At 36.6% G+C, this 25,113-nt stretch overlaps 1 pseudogene; it reads left to right on the forward strand.

The window, feature by feature from the left end:
* Positions 1-7,499: 7,499 nt before the first annotated feature.
* On the forward strand, positions 7,500-8,064 carry LOC132023989 (large ribosomal subunit protein uL6-like; annotated as a pseudogene).
* Positions 8,065-25,113: the final 17,049 nt, after the last annotated feature.

Here is a 25,113-nt window from a genome sequence, read left to right on the forward strand (position 1 = left end):
AAATGAACAAATAAACAAGCAAAAAATCCTGGAGATCAGAAGGAAATTCTGCAGATTGCCATGTTCTCAGAATCTCCCATTTCAGTTTTGTTTCTTTGTTTGTTTTTGTGAAGATTTGTGTGTGGGATGTGTGGATGTAATATAAATTATGCATATAATGGACTATGAAGACAGTAATTAAGGCAGTGTAGTACTGACAGTAAATGAACACATAAATAAACCAAAGAAAGAGAATAGAGAGCTCAGAAATAGACAACCAAATACATAGTTAACTGATCTTTCACAAAGAGGCAAAGAGAATACAATGGAGCAAAATAGCCTTTTCAACAAATGGTGCTGGAATGCCTGGACTTCCTCAATGAAAGAAAGGGAAAAAAAGAAAGAAAAAGAAAGAAAGAAAGAAAGAAAAGAAAAGACAGAAAAGAAAGAAAGAATCTAAACGAAGTCTTTATGGCTTCCACAGAAATTTACTCATAGGATCACAAACCTAAATGTAAAATGCCAAATTATAAAGCTCCCAGAAGATAACAGAGGAGAAAATCTAGATGGGCTTGGACTCCTGGTGATTTTTTATACACAACACCAAAAGCATGATCCATGAAAGAAAAAATTGAAGTCCAAAAAACAACTTCATAAAAATAAAACTTTTCTGCTTTGTGAAAGACATTGTCAAAAAAGAAAACAAAATTATAAACTAGAATCAAATATTTGGAAAACATATATCTGATAAAAGACTGTTACTCAAAATATTCAAAGAAGACTTAAACCTCAAGGAAAAAAATGAACAATCCAAATTTTTAAAAATTGGCCAAAAATCTTAACAGTCACAGAAAAGACATACCGATGACAAGCAAGCATATGAAAAGATGTTCTCATCATATGTCATCAAGGAAATGCAAATTAAAAGAACAATGACATACTACTGAACACTTACTAAAATGGCCAAAATCCAAAATACTGACAACACCAAATGCTGGAGATGGTGTGGAGCAACAGAAACTCATTCATTGCTGGCGGGAATGAAAAATAACAAAACACTTTGGAACACTTTGGTAGTTTCTCACAAAAGAAAATACTTTTACCTTATGATCTTGCAATTTCATTCCTTGGTATTTATCCAAATGAGCTGAAAACATGTTCACACAAAAATGTGCACATGGACATTTATTCAAATTGTCAAAACTTGAAAGCAGCCAAGATGTCTTTCAGCAGGTGAGTGGATAAATAAACTGTGGTACTCCAGACAATGTAATAGTATTCAGTGATAGAAAGAAATGAGCTTTCAAACATAAAGAGACACAGGAATTTTAAATGAATATTAGTAAATGAAATCAGCCAATCTGCTACATAATATACGATTCCAACTATATAATATTCTGGAAATATTATATTAATTATAATATCATTATAATATTATATTATATTATATTGTAGAGAAATATTATAGAGAAAGTAAAAAGATCAGTGGTTTGACAGCACTTAGGGGAGCGGGTGGGATAAACAGGTGGAATACAGAGGATTTTCAGTGAGAATGCTCCGTGTAATACTATAATGTATAACAATATGTATCTACCCATATAGATGTCCAAACCCATGAAATGTACAACTAAGAGTAAAACTATGGACTCTCAGTGTTAACGATGTATCGGTATAGGTTCATCAGTTATAATAAATGTGCCACTGTATGGGGGATGTTGATAGTGGGGGAAGGAATATGTGTGATGTCAGGAGTATTTGAGAAATGTCTATCTATATCTTCTCAATTTTGCTGCGAATCAAAAACTGCCCTAAAGAATAAATTCTTTTAAAAAACCACATAAATTAACATGATATACAATTATCATGAAAATGCTTATAGACCAATTACCAAAATTAGGAAATAACGTGTAAAGCTTCAGAAACCCCAAAGTACCTTTCCAACTGGTCTGTCCATGACCAGTGTCTTGACAGATATAGCCATTATTCCTTTTTTTCCATCCAGAATTTAACCACAGTGTTTCCTCACTTCACAGTTTGAATCTGTCCAAGTGAAGATTTCTTTCTGTTTAGCCTCTTTGGGATTCACGGGTACTTTTGAATCTCTGGATTACTAGCTTTTATCCCATCCGGTGATTGTTCAGCCATTATCCCTACAAATACTGCCTCTGCTACTTTTCTTCTGCAGCACTGATCACATGATATTAGGCCTCCTCACCGAATTGTTTTGGGTGTCACACTCACTTTGATATTTTCTATCTCTGTGGTTCTACTTCATGCAGTCTGAAAAATTCCTTCTCAACTATTTCACAGTTAACTAATTCACTCTTTAGCTGTCTTAGTGAAAGCTATAAATTTTATTGACTGAATTCTTAATTTTATTAAGTTTAGTTGTTACTACAAGAAGATTTTTAGTTTTCCCCAAATCAATGGATGCAAGCTTTTCTATATTTCAGCTAAGATTTTAAGCTTTATTGTCTGACCTAAAACACAGCTGATTACAGTAGGTGTCGATTTCAATAACAACTCCCTTTTGATACGTATTTTTATTTCTCTTTCCACATGAATGAAACATTTCAATCTCATAGTTTTGTTTTGTTTTCTTCTTCTTAATTGGTCAGTGTTCTCAGGGTAAATTGGGTTTGAATTCTGGGTTTCCGGTTTTGGGGCCCTTGCCTTCTCTTGGATTTTTTCCTGGTAATTGTTTTCTATTTTATTGGTTCTAAAGACATTTCATTTTACTCAGTAGTAGGATTGATACTCAAGGCCACACCATCATTACTAGAAGTAAAATGTCTCCTTGCTTTATGTGCTTTCTTCTGTAACTCTATTTTATTAGGCTATATTTCTAGAAGTATTTATAGTGATTAATTGGAAAGCTTGAACCTTGATGCACTGATATTTGATCGTAGATAGACCATAAAACACATATTAAATATATGCCAGTGCAAAGAATCCTAATTCTATTAAACTATGTTAAAACATTAATAGTAGTCTGAAATTTTAAATTTTAAGATAATTATATAGTATTGAATTTGAAATTGATTTAAAAGAGCGAAGAAATGTTATAAAATGTATTTAGACATAGAGTATTGAAAATGTCCATCACCTAACCAAGATTTCAACTGGGTCATTCTTTTCTATGTTACCAAGATTATGAAATTAGATGACCTAATAAGGGCACTGCATAACTGAATTTCATTTCCTTTATATTTCCAAATACTATCTATTGACACAATTGAGTATAAGAATAGCAGATATATATGGAATAAAACCTAATTTCAAAAAGCCAATATTATTTTTTTCTTTTCCTTCCCCCAACAACCCCCTGCCCTGCCTCTCAAATTCCTCATATCAGAGAAATCATATGATAATTGTCTTTCTCTGATTGACTTACTTCACTCAGCCTAATACCCTCTAGTTCCAATCACATCATTGCAAATGGCAAGATTTCATTTCTTTTGATGGCTGCATAGTATTCCATTGTATGTGTATATGTATATATATCTTACATCTTCTTTATCCATTCATCTGTTGATGAACGTCTAGGTTCTTTCCATAGTTTGCCTGTTGTGGACATTGCTGCTATAAACACTGGGTTCACATGCCCCTTTGTGCACCTACTACATTTGTATCTTTAGGGTAAATACCCAGTAGTGCAATTGCTAGGTTGTAGGGTAGCTCTATTTTCTACTTTTTGAGGAACCTCCATACTGTTTTCCAGGGTGGCCTCATCAGCTTGCACTCCCACCAACAGTGCAGGAGGGTTCCCCTTTCTCTGCCTCCTCACCAACATCTATCGTTTCCTGACTTGTTAATTTTAGCCATTCTGACTGGTGTGAGATGATACCTCACTGTGGTTTTGATTTGTATTTCCCTGATGTTGAGTGATGTGGAATACTTTTTCATGTGTCTGTTGGCCTTCTGTATGTTTTCTTTGCAGAAATGAAACAAGAGGGGATCGGGAGGGAGACAAATCATAAGGGACTCTTAATCTCACAAAACAAACAAAATGAAGTCTCATAAAACAACCCCCCCGGGTTGCTGGGGGTGTGGGGGTAAGGATAGAGTGGCTAGGTTATGGACCTTGGGGAGGGTGTATGCTATGGTGAGTGCTGTGAAATGTGTAAGCCTGATGATTCACAGACCTGTACCCCTGGGACAATAATACATTACATGTTAATAAAAAATAAAAATAAAATAATAAAAAATTAAAAAACAAAAAGCCAATATTAAAATATTTTTATATTCCAAATTTACAGTTTTAAATGGGTTTTATTAATTCTTTAGCTAAAACTTAAAGTACGTCACAATAAGTTGCTTTAATTTTAATTATGACATATGTAATAGATTTTTCCAGGGATTGTTGAAATATTTGTGGATGAAAACATGACCGCCAGACTTTATCTTCTTTTTCTAAGCCATTCTAAATAGAATGTATATGTCAAACTCATACAGTCTCAAATTTGAAGATAGTTAAAACAAAAACTAATTTGTAAAAAAAAAAAAAAAGAGAAAGAAAGAAAGAAAAAAAGAAAGGAAAGAAAAGAAAAAAAGTCAAAGAAACCTATGATTCTTTGGAAAACTGCCAAGCAGGAATCAATCACATTATAATGTATATTCAGTAATTTTTCACACCACCAATAAGCATTTGAAATCTAGAGAGGTTATGGATCTTATAAATTCTATAGATTATACCTAAATTGTTTGTTAGCAAATAGAAGTTTGTTCTTCAGGAAGCCTAGAGTCTGAATTCCAGATAAATTTGAAGCCAGTTACTTTTGTGAATAATTTTTTTTTTAATCCCACAGATGAATATCAATTTTACTTTATTTCAAAGTTAGAAATTTTACTTAGGAAACTAGTGATCACCTGTTTCTAGAAAAGATTAAGATATCTTTCAGGTTCTATAAATGTGGAATCAGAAAAGTTGAAAAAATTTGAGAAATAGTTTGGGTTTCCAATAATCATAATTTTATAAAATTTTAGTTTATAGTACTGCTCACCTTGATCAAGCTATCTTTATCTTCGTTGAAACTTGAGACTAATCTCAAGAAACACTGCACATCAACATTATTCGTGGATACGGGAAAATAGGTGGCATATTGCTGATCACTCTGCTTCAGAAAAGCAGCAGGTTAGAAAAAACACTGATGTCAATTAATACTTCCAACATTAAATAACTTCTGTCATTTTTTTTCTTTGATCTCAAGTCTGAATCCAAATCTGACTCAAAATTTACATGGCAAACTTGATCCAATGTGGAATTTCTCCAGAACTCGGCTTCAGGTCCAGTGAATTCTTAATTGGTTGACTACAGGTCTTTTTAATTTGACTGACATGAGGGGCTGCGATAGATCTAGCTGTATTGCAAAAATGGGAGCCTAATAATAATGGCGAACACATAGAGTATGCCTAATGTGTCAGGCACTGTTATAAGTCTACACATATTAGCACATGTTAGAATCATTACTCTACATACTCTGATAATACAAAAGTGTTGATAATCTATCTGACATCATCTAGGTAAGAAATTGTTTACTTATTCATCAATACAATAACTTTTCCATGCCTGTAAAATCATTAGCATACCTAAGCATTAATTATGGCAAAAATCACATATATAAATTTAAATATACAAAATAATCTCCCTGGAGGAACTTTAATTCCAGCTGTGAAGATTAAAAGAAACTTACTAGAATACAGTTTAATTCAGTGAATATAAGTTTCCAGGCAATTGTTTGAGGTAATATTCTGGGTAGTCCAAGGCTCAAATATCCATACATCCTTTTGCTTAGAAATCATCAAGCCATTCAGTGATCCTGTTACTCTGGAAGCATTTGTAGAATTCAAAAGAATCCAGTTAATCTTAAAGCATTGGTATCTAATATATAACAAGAGATAATATCACTGAGTGAATAAATTATACATCATGTCCTTTATGATCTGGTTTTACAGATAAATTAATATGGAAAAATAACAGAGAACAATATAATTAAAACCTGGGAATTTAGAGCAAGAAGGGATCATTGGGGTTCAGAGCAGAACAGTGAGAACGACTGTAGAGGGAATGAATATAATTCATATAAAAGGAGAAGATGTGAAAAAAAAAACCCACCTAGGATTGCCGAGCAGCCTGATAAATGTCAAAGGGAACACATGACCTGACGTGTGGCAGTCCGTGAGGATATGAGGCAGCTGCGTATTTTTAGCTAGCTATGCCTCACATGAAAAGAGAAAGAAAACAAGCATTTTAACATATGAGATATTTTTAAAACTACAACACATAATTTTCATTTTTTTACTCTGATTTTTTTATGCTTCATTTGGTTTCTGGTTATTTTATTATGTATTTTACTACATAATTACATTAAGTTCTCCATGTTAGATTTAGAGTTACCATCATCTTAAAACAGAAGAATTAACTTTTTTATTAACTCATCTCAGTGTTACCTAACCTACCAAAATTGAGGATGGAGAAAGTTTTTCGATCACTTTTTTTCCATTTAATTTTCATTGGAGATTATCAAAATGTGTCGAAAGTTCACGAGTTTATTCTAAATAAGTGGAGCTTCCTTTAGAAATGCTAAATGTTAGGGATGCCTGGGTTACTTAGGTAGTTAAGCCTAATGATCAGCTCAGGTCAGGATCCCAGGGTCCTGGGATCAAGCCCTGCACGAGGATCCCTGCTCTGCAGGGAGTCGGCTTCTCCCTTTGCTCACTCCTCCCTCTGCTTGTGCTCTCTCTCTCTCTGACAAGTAAATAAAATCTTTAAAAAAAGGTAGCACACTAAAAAAATGGATAAATAGTAGCTGGTTGTTATGAGGTGACTTATGTCTTTCCCCCAAATTAAGATGATGAGGTGCTAATCTCTTGTTTGAGCCACAGTTTGTAGTACTTTGTCATGATCCCCCTAGCAAACTAATACATCTTCAAATAGGGAAAAGCTCATGGTCATGGAATCCCTTTCCTTAAATAATAACATAAACTATGGGTACAGTATTGTGATGTTGCTTCAGCAAGATAGCAGATTGTACCATCTCACTAGACTTTGTCTTGTTCCACAGATAAAGTCTTAACAAATGTGAACTGACAAGTTGAGATTACACAGCTCAGTAGGAAACAACATAGCATAAGCAAGAGACAGAAGACACTGCAAGCAGAAAAAGTAAATCAAGGAATTGTTGGTCTTCATATAAAAATAAGTTTAACATGATTAAAGACATAAAAGCAACAAAAAGAGACATAGTGCAAAAAGTCATTTTTGAAAATGAAACAATCTGAAATAAAAAGAATAAAAAGAAAAATATTAGGTTATGTATAAAGCTGGAGAATACATGCATTTAAGAAAAAATTTTAAAAAATAAAATAAAAAATTAAAAAATAATAATAAAAAAAATGTCTAAAAAATTTTAAAAAAAAGAAAAATAGTTACCTCAAGGCATATACATTGGAATCTGTACTGATGCAAGGAAGGATTAAAAGACGACAGCATGGCTTCCTTTGCCGCGTCTACTATGCGAATGAAGGCCGTTCTCAGCAATCAGATATGTTGACATTCCAGAAAATGTCGACATCACGTGGAAAGGACACACTGCTACTGTCAAGGGCCCCAGAGGAGCGAGGTCAATCACATCAGTGCAGAACTCAGTCTGCTTCGAAAGAAAAAGAAGCAGCTCTGAGTTGACAAATGGTGGGAAATAGAAAAGCACTGGCTACTGTCCGTAGGATCTGCAATCATGTACAGGACACGGTCAAGGGCGTGACGCTGGCTTCCCTTACAAGATGAGTCTATCCAGGCTCACTGCCCCGTCAACGTTGTTATTCAGGAGAGTGGTTCTCTTGTTGAAATCTGAAATTTGTGGGGTGAAAAATATACCTGCAGGGCTCGGCTGAGGCCAGGTGCTATTTGTTCAGTGTCTCAAGCCCAGAAAGATGCGATAATTCTTGAAGGGAATGACCTTGAACTTGTATCAAACTCAGCTGCTTTGATTCAGCAAGTCACAACAGTTAAAAACAAGAATATCAGAAAATTTGGGGTGGTATCCATGCTTCTGAAAAGGAACAGTTCAGCAGCCTGATGAGTAAGATCCAAGTTGTCCAGCTACAGAAAGAGCAAGATACCAGATGATTTTTCTGACTTATTTGTGATATTTTGAAGATGCAGTAAAAGCTGTATTGATTTGGGGAAAAAAATGAAAGTATGAAAGACAACTTAAAAGACAGTATAAAAGCATAAAAAATCCCAACATATTTCCACTGGCAATCCCAGAGAGGAGAAGACAGTGAATGGGAAAAGTAGTATTTAAAAAATAAAGTGTCTAACAAATCTTCCAGTATTCATATGAAGCTTTAATTTTAATAAGCTCACAATCTTAAGTATGAGAAATTAAGGGAAATTTCAGAACACCAAAGACAAAAAGTACATCATAAAAACACCCTTAAAAATACAGATTATATGCGAATAAATAACAATTAAACATTTTAACAGAAACAAAAAACAAACAGAATAAGCTGTTACAACATCTAACAATTAAAAACAAAGACATTTTCAGACAGAAATTACAGCTAAAATACCAGTGTAGAAAGAATAATTGAATTATATATTCAAAATGAGAGCTATCAAAAGCCACACAAATATGTGTACAAAGAATGGTAGCAAAGACATTGTTAAACATTTGAATAAATGTAAAGTGCATTGACTGTGTATTGCAAGAAAATTAATCATAAAGTCTAACTTGAAGGGATATTCAATAAAGTTGGACTAAGTACCAGGCAAAAATAACATGCAAAATGCCTTGCAAGATGGAAGGAAATTACTTTGATTTAAAACATTTTTAGATATTTTTGCTGTTTTATTGTTATTTAGGAAGATATTGGTTAATATTTAAATGTCTTGCGTCAGCTATTAATTTTTATCATTTTGTTAACATTTACTAAAGTGATATCTATCCTTTTAATAAATATATTTTCCCAAATCGATCACACCTGAGTAACCAATCTCCAGATCAAGAAATAGAATATCACTGGAACCACAAAGGTTTCCTTGATGCTTCCTCATAATCATTCTTTCCCCATGGAAAACCACCATTTAGATTTCAAGAGTCAGCTGCTTACGTGACTGAGCCACCCAGGCGCCCCCATCTGTTCCTCTTTTGATGGATATTTGTGTCTAGTTTGGAAAGAATTGGGCCATTTGCACAATGCTACTATGAATATGTTTTTTTCATAAGCATATGGACACATTTCTTTTGGATTTATATCTAGGAGTGACAATGCTTGGTAACAGGGTAAGTGTTTTTTAACTTTCGTTGATGCTGACTAGCAGTTTTTAAAAAATGCCGGTTTACACTCCCACCAGCAGTTTATGAGAATGTGGTTGCTCAGCAACATCTTCCTCGATCCTTCAAATCTTCTAATGCTTTTCTTTTAGTAAATCTGATAAATGTGTGCTGATATTACATTGTGGGTTTAGTTTGCATTTCTCTGATGACCAGTGAAGCTGAGGACCATTTACTTTAGTTATTAGACATTTGGATATTCTTTGTGAAATGTTTGTTCAAGTCTGTGACTATTTTTCTTTGGGCTATCTTCTTTCTCTCTCTCTTTCTTTCTTTCTTTCTTCCTTTTTTAACAAAGTTCTTCATTATATTCTGGAGCCACTCTATTGGTGGATATGTGAATTGCTACTATTTTCTTCTTTGTTTATATTGTCGTCTCTTTCATCATGGTGTCTAAATTTGTTACTTTTTAATGTCTAACATATGACACCAAAACCTGCAGTTTAAGAAAGAATCGGCAATCTAGCCTATTATCAATCTTTGGCTGGAGTCCGCCAGATTGTCACTCTGGACTGAGGCAGGCTCCGGTGATCATGGTTGGCATCACGCATGCGTCAGTGGCAAGCTTGGGACTCACTCACTATTAACTTGTCACCTCAGTTCTTCAAGTGTCCTCAAACTAGCTTCAGCGCATGAAAATGGCAGCCACAAGCTCTTGAGTGGAGCAAAGAGGGACAAGCCCTGATGTGCAAAAATGGCTGCTCATTTCCTCTTGCTTCGTGTACTCTAGCAACCCATTTGGCCACACAGAGTCATGTGGTCAACCTGGCTTCAACAGGAAGGAAAAGAGATTCTACATAAAGATGGGAGAATCTGCAATGTTGCTTTGAAAGGATAAGGATGCAGGGAGAGAAAGAATATATCCCATTTTTACAAGCTACCATTCATTCATTGTCTGTCTCAGGTCGCAATTATTAGATGCTGGTCTCATTCACCCTTGTCTACGATCCACCTCTCAAAGGTGGAGAGAAAGCAAACTATGGATGCTGGGACTTCAAAATGATGGGGGATGGTTTGTCTGGATTTTCTTTTAACCTCATATAATCTGAACATGGATCTACAGAAGGCAACCACCCTGAGATGTCAGAAGGTTCAGACTCAAAAAGCTCCCAAATGCCTTCACTCTCTAGCTAAAGAAGCAAGAAAGATGCAGTCTGGCAGGACAGTAAACTTTTCGGAAAGTAACAGCTATAGTTAAGCAATCCTCCAAAGACAGAACTGTGGCTCCATTCCACTCACTCAGGCAGAGACCAAAGGACCACCAGACTTCTACCCTGTCTGGGCAGTAACAGGCTGTGGGGAAAATACAGGCCAAGGTGTTGTCGGAAAATGATAAATAGGGAACTCGAACTTATGTAACTTGTGGCCAGCACTGTGTTGTTACTATTTGAGCTAAATCTTACAATATTCACCTTTTAGTAGGGAAATAGTGGTCATTAACACTTAGTGTGAATATCATTATGCTAGAGTTTTCTGTCACCTTCTCCTAAGTTTTATTTTGACTATGATTTCATGTTTTTAATTTTTTTAATGTATTTTTCTTCCATTTTGTGGAATTGTTTTATTAATGTTATTATTTATTTTTAACTTAAAGATCACATTTAACAAACTATTTTCTATTGACTTGTAAGGATTTGCCAAGAATAATTAAGCTTGTTTTCTCTCAACTTCAGGAGTCATATAGAATTTTATTTATACATACACACATGTATGGAAAAACACAATCACAAACAGATGTAGAACATATACATGTGTTTGTATACATTTGTGTGTATATGGCATATATAAATGTAGGAAATGGCAGTGCAATGTTATAAAATTGTGAAGTAGAAATTAGTATTGGTTATATTTGTTGATTATAAATATGGTTGATTAGACTTGCCATAAAATGTTTCTTTAATAGGGGTAGGCATCATTTCATAGTGCCTTTGAACAACATTACAATATAGTCTGATAAACACATATAAGACATGCATGATTGATATCAAAGGTTCGCAAATAGAGAAGTTTATTTATATGTAGATTTGGTAGATAATATGAAGTCCTGATACATCTTACTTTCCAAAACAAATTCTTGATAAACATCCTGAATTTATAATTCCTGTATTTACAGGATGTATTTATTATACATCCTGTATTTAAACTTCAAAGTGTAATTATCAGGGATTATAACTCTTATAAATAAAATATGCTAATATTTTAAATAAAATTAAGAAAATATTATTTTACAAAGTACAAATATGCATACCATTAAATAACTTGCATTAATAATATACCCAGAAAATAGTGCTCCAAGCAGATTATAGAAAGCATATGTGTTATAGCACAATAAAATTATAAACATTTAGGCATACTTAAGAATATCCACAAAAAATTCAACCTTGAAGAAAACAGCACAATAAGTTTTTCTAAAGAACGTAAGTGATAACAATTTTTTGGTTTCTCCTTGCTATTTCTAAACATTTTAAAAGGTCAATTTTTCAGGGTCTCCATGAAATTTCATGAAATTTGGCTTTTGATAGATTTGATGGTATTTTTTCTTTATTGAGTATGGGTTTATGAAATCTAAATTGTCCCCAAGGTATTTTGTCTTTAAATGAAGTTATTGAAAGTATTTTTTTCATTCTTGACATCTCCCTGCCTGACAGAAAAATCCACTATACAGAAGTCATAGAAATAAACACTGCCTCAAGAAAAATAACTATAAGGCATGGTTTAAATATTAATCTCCAGGTTTGAGTTTAAAAAAAGAAATAATTCTGAAATTAACCTTTAAAGTGGGGTTCACAGTATTCTAACTATAACACAGAAAAACATAGTTATTTTCTCACTTACTTAAATTAATTTTAATGCATTGACATTTTTATTTAACAAAAGAAGATAATTTAGTTAATAAAAGCAGATTTCTCATTTACTAAAAGATATAATAAAAGGAATTAGAGGTCTTGAGAAACTGGAAGAAAGTTCCTGATGATTTAGTTTCAGGGTTTTTAGTTAGATCTCTAAGGGAAAGTGTGAAGTCAATGCACAGAAAATAGCTCTGCACTCTACCTTTTTTCCTAATATACATCTCATAAAATAAAAAACCTTTTTCAAATTTATCCCAAGTCCTTCCAGAGTCAAAGAAATTATGTATCGATTTTAGAGTGAAAATGTTAGTAATAGGCAACACAAAACTTTAAGTTTCATGATTACACAATAAATTTGGATAATCTAATTAAACCGATTAAACAGATAAAAAACATTTAAAAATCACTCTAGTTATAGCTTCATACCATGCTCCCTAAGAGAATGCCCAAATATGACTTTCATCAAAGTCACATTTAGATTCATGTAAGAATTTCTTGCATTAAGGATTAGTCACTCTTTTGAAAATGATAGAAAAGATGTGCATGTGTAACATTTTTCTATTGTCTTCTTGAGTATCCCTGTCCTTCATGCTGAGAAGGGCTACATGAAAGCATTCTCTTCCTTTTTGGCAGGACATTTGCCCCAATTTTGTGGCTTAGAGCAAGAATCCAGTTATTATATTACTTGAATGTGCTTTATTTCCTGTCATACCGTCTTTACTTCCCCTTGAAATCAGAGCTATAAAAACTGCAGGATGAGCCCTGGGGAGAAAGGGACAGTGTATGTGGCAAAGAGTAAATTATTAAAAAAAAAAAAAAAGAAAAAGTACATGTCCTTTTATCCTTCAGAAACGTATGCTTTAAAGTACTATGAGAAATGCTAAGAAATATATTCTAACTTCTTTTCATAGAGGATATAGGAAAGTGATCAGCTTCTTTGCTTGGTTACTGACTTCTCCAGCACTGGTAGAAAGTGTGCTTCTGGGTCATTGTGCCCACTCTCCGATACACCATCCCCCAACCCCATGGATGACTGGACACGTCTCCATCACAGGAATGGCCAGGCCAGGTCAGCTTCATCGCTGCCCTTCTGGATCCAAGGGGTCCTACAGAAAGAACCCCCCGGATTTGACTATTAGTTATAATGCCTCTTTCACACAGCTTTCATTATCCTTAACAACACCACCTACCTGTTGGAGGGGGATAGGGAGATAATATTCATGGCACAGAGATTAAGAAATAAATAGTCAACGAAATCTGCAGCTCAAGGTGACTCCCAACACGCTATTGTAACGCATAGGAACCAGAAACACATTCATCACATTCACTGACATGACATCCCCCAAAATAAGCATAGGTGCCAATTAAAAAAACTCTCTGTATTACACACCATAATATTTCTTCCAATCCTTCTGCTTTCCTTCTCCAACTGCTATTAAATGAACTATCCGTGCATTCTAGGATCACTGCGTTCCTTCCCCCACTGCTTGCTCATCTCTAATCTACTTCTCTTTCACTCACCTCAATCACCCTGGAAACCCTTCAGGCCACACAGACACTTAAAGGCGTTCCCTGAATTTTCTTTCAGTTTTGTTTTCTTTTTGCAGGCTGTCCTAAACCTCAATGTGCCCATCCTCCCTTGAAAAGCTTGCTTTCTGCTGCCAGTTTCTCCCACAGTTCTTTAGTTCCAGACTCCTTTCTAGAAGATTCTTCTATGATTATTTTTTTGATGGATGGAATTACTCTTGCCAGTTCCTAATTATAAAATTACTTTAAAACTTTATACATGGGGCACCTGGGTGGTTCAGTGGGTTAAACCTCTGCTTTCGGCTCAGGTCATGATCCCAGGGTCCTGGGATGGAGCCCCGCATTGGGCTCTCTGCTCAGCAGGGAGCCTGCTTTCTTTCCTCTCTCTCTGCCTGTCTCTCTGCCTACTTGTGATCTCTGTCTGTCAAATAAATTTTTTAAAAAATTTAAACTTTATACATTAAAACCACATTGAGATACCACCTTACACCAGTTAGAATGGCCAAAATTAGCAAGACAGGAAACAACGTGTGTTGGAGGGGATGTGGAGAAAGGGGAACCTCTTACAGTGTTGGTGGGAACGCAAGTTGGTGCAGCCACTTTGGAGAACAGTGTGGAGATTCCTCAAGAAATTAAAAATAGAGCTTCCCTATGACCCTGCCATTGCACTACTGGGTATTTACCCCAAAGATACAGATGTAGTGAAAAGAAGGGCCATCTGTACCCCAATGTTTATAGCAGAAATGGCCACAGTCGCCAAACTGTGGAAAGAACCAAGATGCCCTTCAATGGATGAATGGATGAGGAAGATGTGGTCCATACACACTATGGAGTATGATGCCTCCATCAGAAAGGATGAATACCCAACTTTTGTAGCAACATGGGCGGGACTGGAAGAGATTATGCTGAGTGAAATAAGTCAAGCAGAGAGAGTCAATTATCATATGGTTTCACTTATTTGTGGAGCATAACAAATAGCATGGAGGACATAGGGAGAAGGAGAGGAGAAGGGAGTTGAGGGAAATTGGAAGGGGAGGTGAACCAGGAGAGACTATGGACTCTGAAAAACAACCTGAGGGGTTTGAAGGGGCGGGGGGTGGGAGCTTGGGGGAACCAGGTCGTGGGTATTAGGGAGGGCACAGATTGCATGGAGCACTGGGTGTGGTGCAAAAACAATGAATACTGTTACGCTGAAAAAAAATTTAAATTAATCAATCAATTAATTAATTAATTCAGGATGAATGACTTAAAAAACCTTTATACATAGTTGTATATTTTTCCTCAACTGTTATCTCCTTTCCCAGAGGTCATCCAAACTATGGTTTTTACATTTTTCAGTTCTTTAAAGCGAATATCCAGGGTCAACTGGGTGGCTTCATGGGTTAAGTGCCTGCCTTTATCTCAGGTCAGGATCCCAGGATCCTGGGATCCAGCCCCACATCAGGGTCCTTGCTCAGTGGGGAGCCTGCTTCTTCCTCTCCCTCTGCCTGCCATTTCCCTTGCTCGTGCTTTCTCTCTCTCTGTCTTGCTGTCAAACAAATAAATCTTTAAAAATAAAATTAATATCCATCCCAGATGCTCCTCAGATGAGTTCTGTTATGACTTTTAGCCTTGCCTATTATGATTTTTAGCCATGTACACACAGCATCTCCATCAAGAATAATGTTTGATTTTTGTTATGTTTTCACTGAAGTCGTGGCTTGATAAGGAATGTGGTAGAAAACTAATGTTAGAATAACCTGTGGAATTTTTCAAATCATATTTGAAACTAGTAAAAGTGAGTTGCCAGCATTTCTATGAGACTCAGCATGAGCCCATCACCTCAGGTAATCTCAATACTCAGAGAAGTACAAATAACTTTACTAGAAGAACAGAGAGATTTAAGGAATCCCTGTAAAAAATCTCATTAAATGCATTCAAACACCTGCTAAACGCACTATTTCTTTATTGAGAACAGTCCTCAAAATGAAATTATCGTTACAGTTCTCCTTTCCTCTAAAAAAACCCCACTTCCTATACACTTTCAGAACACGATCCATGTTTCTAGAGTATGACCCTTCTAAACTTTTCACACATTTCCATGAATCTCTCATGTCATTACCTGCCTAACCAACGATTCATTTTTACTGAATGAAGACTCCCAATTACCACAAGCTTTCTGACTTCGCTGTCATTAAACTCAAGAATTGCCCCTCACATGTCAAGCCTTGGAGGTGATGCCTACATCTAAAATCATTCTCTTCATTTGTTTACTTCTGCCCTTTGCTTCTCAAATCTGACTACAATTAGATATCTTGTAGTAGAGACCACACACAGCAGCTGTCTCCTTTACCCTTTTAGTGTTTTAAGAACTTTTCATTCTTATTTTTGTAATTACAGGACTTAAAATCCCCCAACACCAGAGCACCAGAAAGCTGTGGGCTGATCCACTTGAAAAAGTGAAATCATTTTCCATCTCCTTAGGTGAATATAAATCAAATGGTGCTCTGGTTTTAAAGCTCTCTTGACTTTTTTCTTTCTTCCTTTTACACTGCGTGCCTTTCTTTCCCTTGTTAGAGGTCACCTTCTGAAGTCAGATGTTTTATATTTTGGAAATGCATTCCTTATGACTCAGATCCTGACAGTTTTACCCTTTTAATCTTCTTATCTGCATTCTTCTTTATCGCATTTTTTTCTTTCAAAGATGGATAGATACCAGAATCATCCAGGAATCTTAAGAAAACACGGATTTCTGGATAATACCGTAGGAGTGGCTTGAGACCTAGTAGTGTCTGTTTTTAGAAAGCTCTGCTAATGACAACAAAGGAGACAGTCAGTCTCCATGCCAGGAACGTGAATTTAGGAATTACAGCTAGAGAAGAAGGTTTGTTTTCAGTGTATGACTTTTTGCCAACAAGCAGACACCTAATAGAGAAGATGCAATAATCAACATCACCAGTAGTGAAAACTAGCATTTTTTGGACCAATGTCCTCTCTCATTCCCCCAGTCTTTGCCTCTGCAACAAACCACTGCAGGGCCAGCAACTGGCATCCCGACACTCTCAGCTGTGCCGGTGGGGATAAGGTCCCTCCAGGTGTGAGGCAGGTGGTTGATAACTCAAGGACCTTCTTTAGCTCATCTCTGCCCTTGAGGGCAGAGGAGGGCTCCTCAGGTACCAGGCAATCTCCTCCGTCAAACGGCTGCCAGATTCTGTATTCCAGGGCTGACACTGAGATTTTATGTCCATTCCCCAACTTTCAGTTCATTCTCCTGAAAACTTACATTGCGAGCAGGGACACCCCACTCTCCGAGCCTGATTTGCAAAGCCTTACTTCAAATCCATGTGCTTCTGTTTGAAGTGTTCTGTTCCTGCTGATCTGTATCCTGAGTTTCTGGTCTAAGACACATCCAACTCCCCGTACCTCTTTAAGTGTCGAATCTTTGACTTGCTCATGTCACTTTCTATTCTCAGACCTTATCTCTGATAATAGTGTGAATCTGGGGGCACCTGGGTGGCTCAGTGGGTTAAAGCCTCTGCCTTCGGCTCAGGTCATGATCCCAGAGCCCTGGGATCGAGCCCCACATTGGGCTCTCTGCTTGGCAGGGAGCCTGCTTCCTCCTCTCTCTCCCTCTCTCTGCCTGCCTCTCTGCCTACTTGTGATCTCTGTAAAATGAATAAATAAAATCTTAAAAAAAAAAAATAGTGTGATTCTATTACTAGTCACTGCGTTTTTGTCTAGAGCTGGCCTGTCTGCCTGGTCTTACAGACTGTTGCTTGAGTTCCCATAGTCCTATTCAACATACATTTGTGACACTGAGTGCTTTGTATTGGACACCCACGGTGAATACTGCCTGAACTGATTAGTTTAGGTTAAAGTCTCAGGTATTCAACCTTGACCACTTGGACAATTTTGTTGTGAGTTACCTTTGATTAGGAAATCTCGTCTTTGGCCAGAAGGTGAGGTTAACTCTACTCACTCACTTTTTCTGAGAGCACACATCAATGCCTCACTGAAAACTATGAATACCTTCGAAGTTTAATGCAGTATATATTATTTGCCCTGCACATTGTCATGGCTTTATCAAAATCATGTCCCCATGTCCTCCAAGTTAAGCTATTCTTAATCTAGATTATAAAATCAATTAGGGAATGCAAATTGAGTGATCAGGTGAAGGAACACAGAGGCATCAGTCATACACAAAGCACAGATCCAGAAGACAGGGAAGTGCAGTCCAAAGGCAGTTCTGTGACAGCTGTAAATGGCAGCAATCTGTTTCCTTGTGGAATTATTAATAAAGTTCCTGTATAGTTACCATGCACACATCCTCATTTTTAATGGGCAACATTTGCAATAGATACATACCGTGATAATGTAAGGTTTAAGCTGTGAATAGACTTTTAAGAGATTGTATGACTGCACAGCTAATGACTTCGATAACTTGGTTGCATTGTACCCTACCTGCATATGTTCACTTTTTTATCTGGAATTTAAAAAAACACTGAGTTTAAAGAATTACATCTCTCATAAAGAGATTTTAAATGCTTTTGGTAAGTTTTGGTAAATTCACTAAGGCAGATTGGCTTGCTGCTCAGTGACGAAGATTTAATACTTAATGAAATAACAGATGGCGGGCAATCATTTCAAAGGGGAAGGTCATGACTAATAGCATAAAGATAATTAATGGCATGGATGTGAGCCTTTGATACCGTCATTGCAAACACTGATCACCCTGGAATTTTTATAAAAGATATTTTCTATTCAAGTTTCATGTTGTCTTATAAAGCTGATAGAGACTGACCATGAGAACAGAACTTACATGGGACTAAGACACCTTTAAATCCATGGCTCAGAGACAGTAGAATGTAGAGCGGGGGTATATGTAACATTAGCTAAGCAAGATTTTCTTACATGAATATGGGCAGGCCTTTGAGTAACAGTGTAACTCTGCTCAAACTACATTGTACTTTTACAGCATATTGGCATGAGAACAGTGGTGTGCTGTCGATTATGCACCTCTCTTTCCAAATCTCCACCATATTAGTAGTTTGAAATTACTGATTACGCAGGTTATTGCTTGGAAACACACAACTGCTATACACTAGGGACTTGGGAGGGGAGGTGATTATTAAACATCTACCAAGACATTCACTACAAGGTGAGGAAGGTGAAGTGTGCAGGGTAAGAATGTCCTTCTCCTAGTGTGACAGCTCATATAGGAGATATTAGGACACCTTGTTATAGAACATGTCCTGATATGTGTGTGTGTGTATATAAATATAAATAAATAAATAAATATATATATATATATATATATATATATATATATACACATATATATATAGAGAGAGAGAAAGGAGATGTCCTGATATAGGACACCTTGTTATAGGAGAGAGAAGACTGTGTACAAAGGACGACATTTTTGCTCACTGCCTCCCAAGAATCCATGCGTCAGTCATTTTTTGCTGCCTTCAAAATGGTACCACAAAGGGCTAGATCCCAGTCCTGGCCAGTACACTTATACATGTAAAAAATATGGGGCACCTGGGTGACTCAGTTGGTTAAGCGTCTGCTTTTGGCTTAGGTCATGATCCCTGGGTCCTGGGTTCCAGTCCCACATTGGGCTTCCTGCTCAGCGGGGAACCTGCTTCTCCCTCTCATTTAAACCCTCCCACCACTCATGTTCTCTCTCGCGCATGTGCAAATAAATAAATAAAATCCTTAAAGAAAAAAAAAAACACATGTAAAAGATAATACAGCAAGTATATAACTTTGCTAGGGGAAGTCCTTTCTTTCTGTATCCAAGTAGCTAGAAGAAGAGTGGATCAGGTAATCATGTCTCCTGCTGACCAAAGCTAGGAGTTAGCCAAAGCTAACTCACATCCTGAAGGCAGAACACTAATTATAAAATGTAGGATCCTGGATATTAGGATCAGGCATTAAAATAGGGAACACCAGAGGTTTAGGAAAAATCTGAGGATCCTAACCCAACCTCCAAAGCAACTCTGGTTGCATTCTTCCTCCTAGGAGGGCCTAAATAGACATATATTGCAACAAAAGTGCTGTGTAATATTGATATTTTAGAGTGAAGTGGAATGACACGTTAACCCCTCGGTTGATTTTTATCAATTATTTCCTTGAGGTCAGGGAATGAAAAGCCAGGGCAATTCTGATTTGAGAGAGAAGCTGGCTATAATTTCTTGCACTGCTAAATATCAAAAAATTTCCTCAAAATTAAATTGGCATCCAGCCAGCTCAGTTTGAAGGAGCACGTATCACCAAGGAGGCTCAAAACCAGGGACGTACAAAACAAGATGTTTTACCAATTAAGGCCTTATCTGAGCCCAAGTGTTCGGCCTCACGCAAAGTAGTATTCAGAGAAGGTGAAGGACGAAATCTAAATATTGCCATTCAAGTTTCTCTTGAAGGCAATTAATTAGAAATGTTTTATTGAAATAAGGTCTCAAGGTTATTCAGCTCTTGAAATACTTAGGACTTATTCTTTGTGTTACTATTTTCAGATGTTAGTATCTAAGTGTTCCTTTCAATATCCCTGCTTTTCATCTGTACCCACTGTGAAACTCCGGTATATGTCTCCTGTCCTTCACATCAAGTAGCTTGATGCTAAGGGATTTCTTTCTTTCTTTCTTTCTTTTTTTTTTTTTAAGATTTTTATTTATTTATTTGACAGACAGATCACAAGTAGGCAGAGAGAGAGGAGGAAGCAGGCTCCCTACTGAGCAGAGAGCCCGATGCGATGCAAGACTCCATCCCAGGACCCTGGGATCATGACCTGAGCCGAAGGCAGAGGCTTTAACCCACTGAGCCACCCAGGTGCCCCAATGCTAAGGGATTTCTTAAAAAGACTTTGGAAAAAAAGAAAGTATTCCATGACAATTAAAATTTTTTTAAATCTTAAAGAAGAATCTTCATTTCAATAATAGTGACTAAAACTAAGAAAAGTCTGCCCACCTGGCAATGCCCAACCAGTTCCCATTTTGTCACTTCATTCTATCCTGTGTTTAGCCCTAGGGCTGTTGCCCCACATTGATGATTACATTTTAATTATTCCTTTACAAGTAATTAAGAAAGTGAGTAAATATAAAATGCTCTTTTTAAAAGAAAATCAATGAATGAACCTAAAAATAGTGAGATTAATGGCAAAGAGCATTCAGAGAACAGTCTCTTTACAGTATGATTAGGTCTGTGCATTCCAGTGTTAATAACTCCGAGGGTCAATTTGGATCTTCCCAAGGTCCGCTGCTTTTAGAAGCCAATGATTCCTTTTTGCAATCTGATTCTGAGTGATAAGTTGATGGATATTCTGTGTGCTCTTCCAGGATCCTGTTGGCTCTCTTTATTCAAGATACCCTTTTTAATGAGAAATCAATATTTCCAGGGTACATTTGCTTTCACTTCCTATACTCGGGAGTCTGGGTGGCTACACAGTCACTAATACCATCATAAGCACAATCTCTTTCATCACTCAACCAAGAGTCTCCTGAGAGCCTGCTTCATGCTCAGCACTGTGAAAATTGCTTTAGAAGACAAACTAATAAAAACTGAAAAATGGTATTATAGTCTTCAGAAGAGAGTAATCAACGTGGCAAAGAACATTACGCCATTACGCAATTAGAGTTTTGGAGTCAGAGAATTTTTGAATTTCTGATCTGCTTCCAACAAGCTGTTTAGTCAAACTAACCCAATTAATAAAATCAAACTTGTTCCTTAGCACTAAGTAATTGGATTATAGAGCGCATTTAGTATGTAGAATAGTGCCTGGTACGATTTATGTACATATTGTGGTCAGATGACAATCATTATTGATATAAAGATATAATGTAAAGATCATCAAATGGGGAAAGAAAAACTGATTTCTGTATCTGAACCTACCAATTAGAAGTTTACTTACTGTAGTCATGGGCCCAGACATTTAGCTTCTTTGATTCGCAATATCCTTATCTCTAAAGTCAAAGAGGTGAGTAACTCATTAACCATGAATGTTTCTTCCAGTTCTATCAGCCTCTGATTCTATGAATATTTCACATCTGCTAAATAATAGCTTACAGACACTAAAGACCTCTTAGATGGCTGTGCGCGCGCACGCGTGTGTGTGTGTGTGTGTGTGTGTGTGTGTGTTGAGATCTCCTCCAAGTTTTCCATTCTCACCTGTAGATTTTTCACCTACAGAATGCTCATATGAATGGCTGCACAGGTTTTGCATTTCAGTTCAGACAGGCCATCTGTCCAGGAGAGACTGCAGTCCATCTGTAGCCGTGGTTCCCGGGGAGAACCCCTGTCTCTGTGCTCTGTGTCTAGAGGTGAAGGACATGGCTGTTCAGGAAATCTGCATATGCTTTTTCAAATTAGGTATCAAAGCACCTTCTCTGTCCAAGAAAAGTTCTGGCTCCCCTTGTTCTTCTTTGTTTTTTTCTTTGTTTGTTTTTCTTTGTTTTGTTTTGTTTTCCAGAATATGCCCGTGGGGACACAACATGCTTATTTTTGTTTCCTCCTTAATATTGCTATGGTGCACACTAACACAACTCCCTGCCCCCGCATCTCACAACTGAAATAGAACAGCAAATAATTCCTCCAGTTTTCCTCTTTCTTGAGACCTACAAGACCTTATTTTTTTGACTGAATTAATAATAATAATTGAAAAGACAGAAGACAAATCTACAGAGTGAAATTAGAGCTCAGGTTGCTGGATGTCTGGACATGAGTGTGGCTCCCAGCAAGAGGGTCCCGGAACTCTTCGGATTTAGTTTGTTTCTGCTGAGCGTGAAACTCACTAAACCTTTAATGTTCTTTCCCTCCCCCGACTTTCTCTAGCTTCTGCGAACTTCTTCCATCATTTTGTCACACAGGATGGAGAGGAGGATCCTCAGAAAGATTGAGTGTATAAACTGTTGTGTTTTTTAAAATCCCTAACTATTCATTTTTGGCAATGGGAAAATGGGTTTTTGTGAATATTCTCTTTCCAAACTGTTTCTGTCATATATATACCAGATTCAAAAGACATTAATATTCTTTTTATTTCTTGTTTAATTAGTTGCACATTTACCTCTATTCAAACCATTATTAATAATGAGCATCTATAATGCAAAGCTCTACAGTAAGCATTTTAATTTGTGTTTCCTCATTTAATTTTTACAGCTTCCCTGTAGGTCATGGACCGCTATTATCTCACTTTGTAGCCCTATTCAGTGAGATAGAGAATGGTTAGACAGCCTGAAAGATCATGGAGCAAGAGATGGATATGATAGCAGACCCCTTCTCTCACTCTACGAATACCCTGCCCTTAATCATCACACAGTCACGTGTAACCAGAGGACAGAGCAGGGCTGGCCATTGTTTGCAGGCACCTCAATGCCAGGTGTCTTTATTTATTAGAGCTGTAAACTAACTTCATTCAGAAAATCAAACTGTGAAACTGCCATTTTAACTTCCTCCCCAAATTTTAGGATGCTATGAGTAATTTTTTCCCCTTTAGGTGGGGTTAAAAAATCCAGTTCTTTGGGGGGAGAAACAAAATAAAACCCTTATCATCAAGAAATGGGCATTAAAAACAACTCAAGGTGTGTGAAAAATAATGGAGGTGTATTTGAATAGCAAATATTCAGTGTATCCAGTCTTTACGTGTGTTTATTTTCACACTACTCCCTTTGGTTTATTTTCAAGGTTAGATTTCTTTGTTTTTATGACCAAATTGGAGGTCAGACATTTTGCTTAGACTGACCAGCTGTTGAGTGTAGGAGTGTCTGAGGCTCAGAGAACGATCCGTGGGCTCTTGGCTATGTGGTAGGAATCAGTAACTGCTCTATGGAAATCAATTCCATACAGTGTTTCTGGTGATTCTTTCACCAGCTTATCCAACAGAAAGTGTGCCAGGTAAGCAGAAACCATTTCTTCTGAACAATTATATAGACTGAATGGATTCAAAAGAGAAAATATAATAAACCTACCTTAAATAAATTGATTCAGCAGATTCATAAGCATATCATAGAGATGTTTCTCAGAGTCTGTAACATTCTTCCTTCTTTTAGGATGCTGGCTTTATTAAGGAATTAATAAGAAAACATCAGGCAAATATCGCTGCCAACAACAATAAAGCTGGCATGGTTTTCAGTTAAATATCCATGATTTGCCTCATTAAAGAAATTTCACTGTACTGTCAGATTTTTCAAATGTGTCCTTGAGCACATCTCATAATTTTTGAGAGAGATTGCAAACTAATTTGTTTCATAGAAAGTATAATTTCGATGCATATTAAGAATGATGATGCGTTTTCAATGACTTTCGCTGTACTGATTAAGAGTTTCCTGCAGTGGGATTCTCCCAGTTCCCACTCAGCTGCTGGTGCTATGAGAATAATGATTTGAAGTCAACTTAGGAACATTCACTTCGAAAGAGCAGTATCTTGTTTTTAGATCAAAATTCAGGGGCACCTGGGTGTCTCAGTGGGCTAAGCCTCTGTCTTTGGCTCAGGTCATGGTCTCAGGGTCTTGGGATTGAGCCCTGGATCGAGCTCTCTGCTCAGCTGGGAGCTTGCTTCTCCCTCTTCCTCTGCCTGCCTCTCTGCCTACTTGTGACCTGTCAAATAAACAAAATCTTAAACAAAACAAAACAAAACAAAGAACAGCTGTTGAGCTATTTATAAAAACATTTCTGCCTCAATGTACCTGTTAAGAAAAAGCTTGATTTCATGAAATATGGTCATAAAGTATTAAATGTTTAAAAATGTCCTTTAATTGTTGATAAAGGAAAGGTCACAAGAGTTCTAGAAAGCTGAGAGAGAAAACATTCCAGGTATTCTAGGAAGGATAATATTCAGATAAAACTTATGGAGTAAGTTTGCATGTCTGGGGATACATATTTTTAATTAAATATTTTATTTTCTGATCTGTTTCGCCCACAGTCCTTAAAATTACATAAATTTACAAGAAGGAGGAGCAGAAAGATGAAAGATGTGGCCGGGTTAGTAAATATTCCCAAGCCCACCAGTAGGGCTACTAACCTACCTCTTCCGCCATCCCAGAACACTTAGAACAATAGCATTGCTGACCTCCTCCTAAGTCCACATGAGGTTAGGGAAAAAAACAAAACAGGACAAAACAACTCACGTTTTGGAAGTCACAAGGTTTTATGCAAAACAGAATAAAACCAATTTTAATTGTATTCTAAGTGATTTCAAACCCTTTCTGCCTCAACTGGTACTATTGTTTGTTTACCCAACAATTGGGATTATCATCTATTTTGTAGTCGGTAACACCAAATTCACTGTGGGAACCTCAGAGTCAGGACTAATGTGAGTGAGAGTAAGTAATCCGAACAAAGAATAAGATTATACCACTCTAGCTCCAGGACCAGGATAAGTAAATAGATGTAGACATTTTGATTTATCAAGCATCTATCTCTACATTTCACACACACACACACAC

Source organism: Mustela nigripes, chromosome 8, assembly GCF_022355385.1.
Source record: "Mustela nigripes isolate SB6536 chromosome 8, MUSNIG.SB6536, whole genome shotgun sequence".
In the NCBI taxonomy this organism is placed as follows: Eukaryota; Metazoa; Chordata; class Mammalia; order Carnivora; family Mustelidae; genus Mustela; species Mustela nigripes.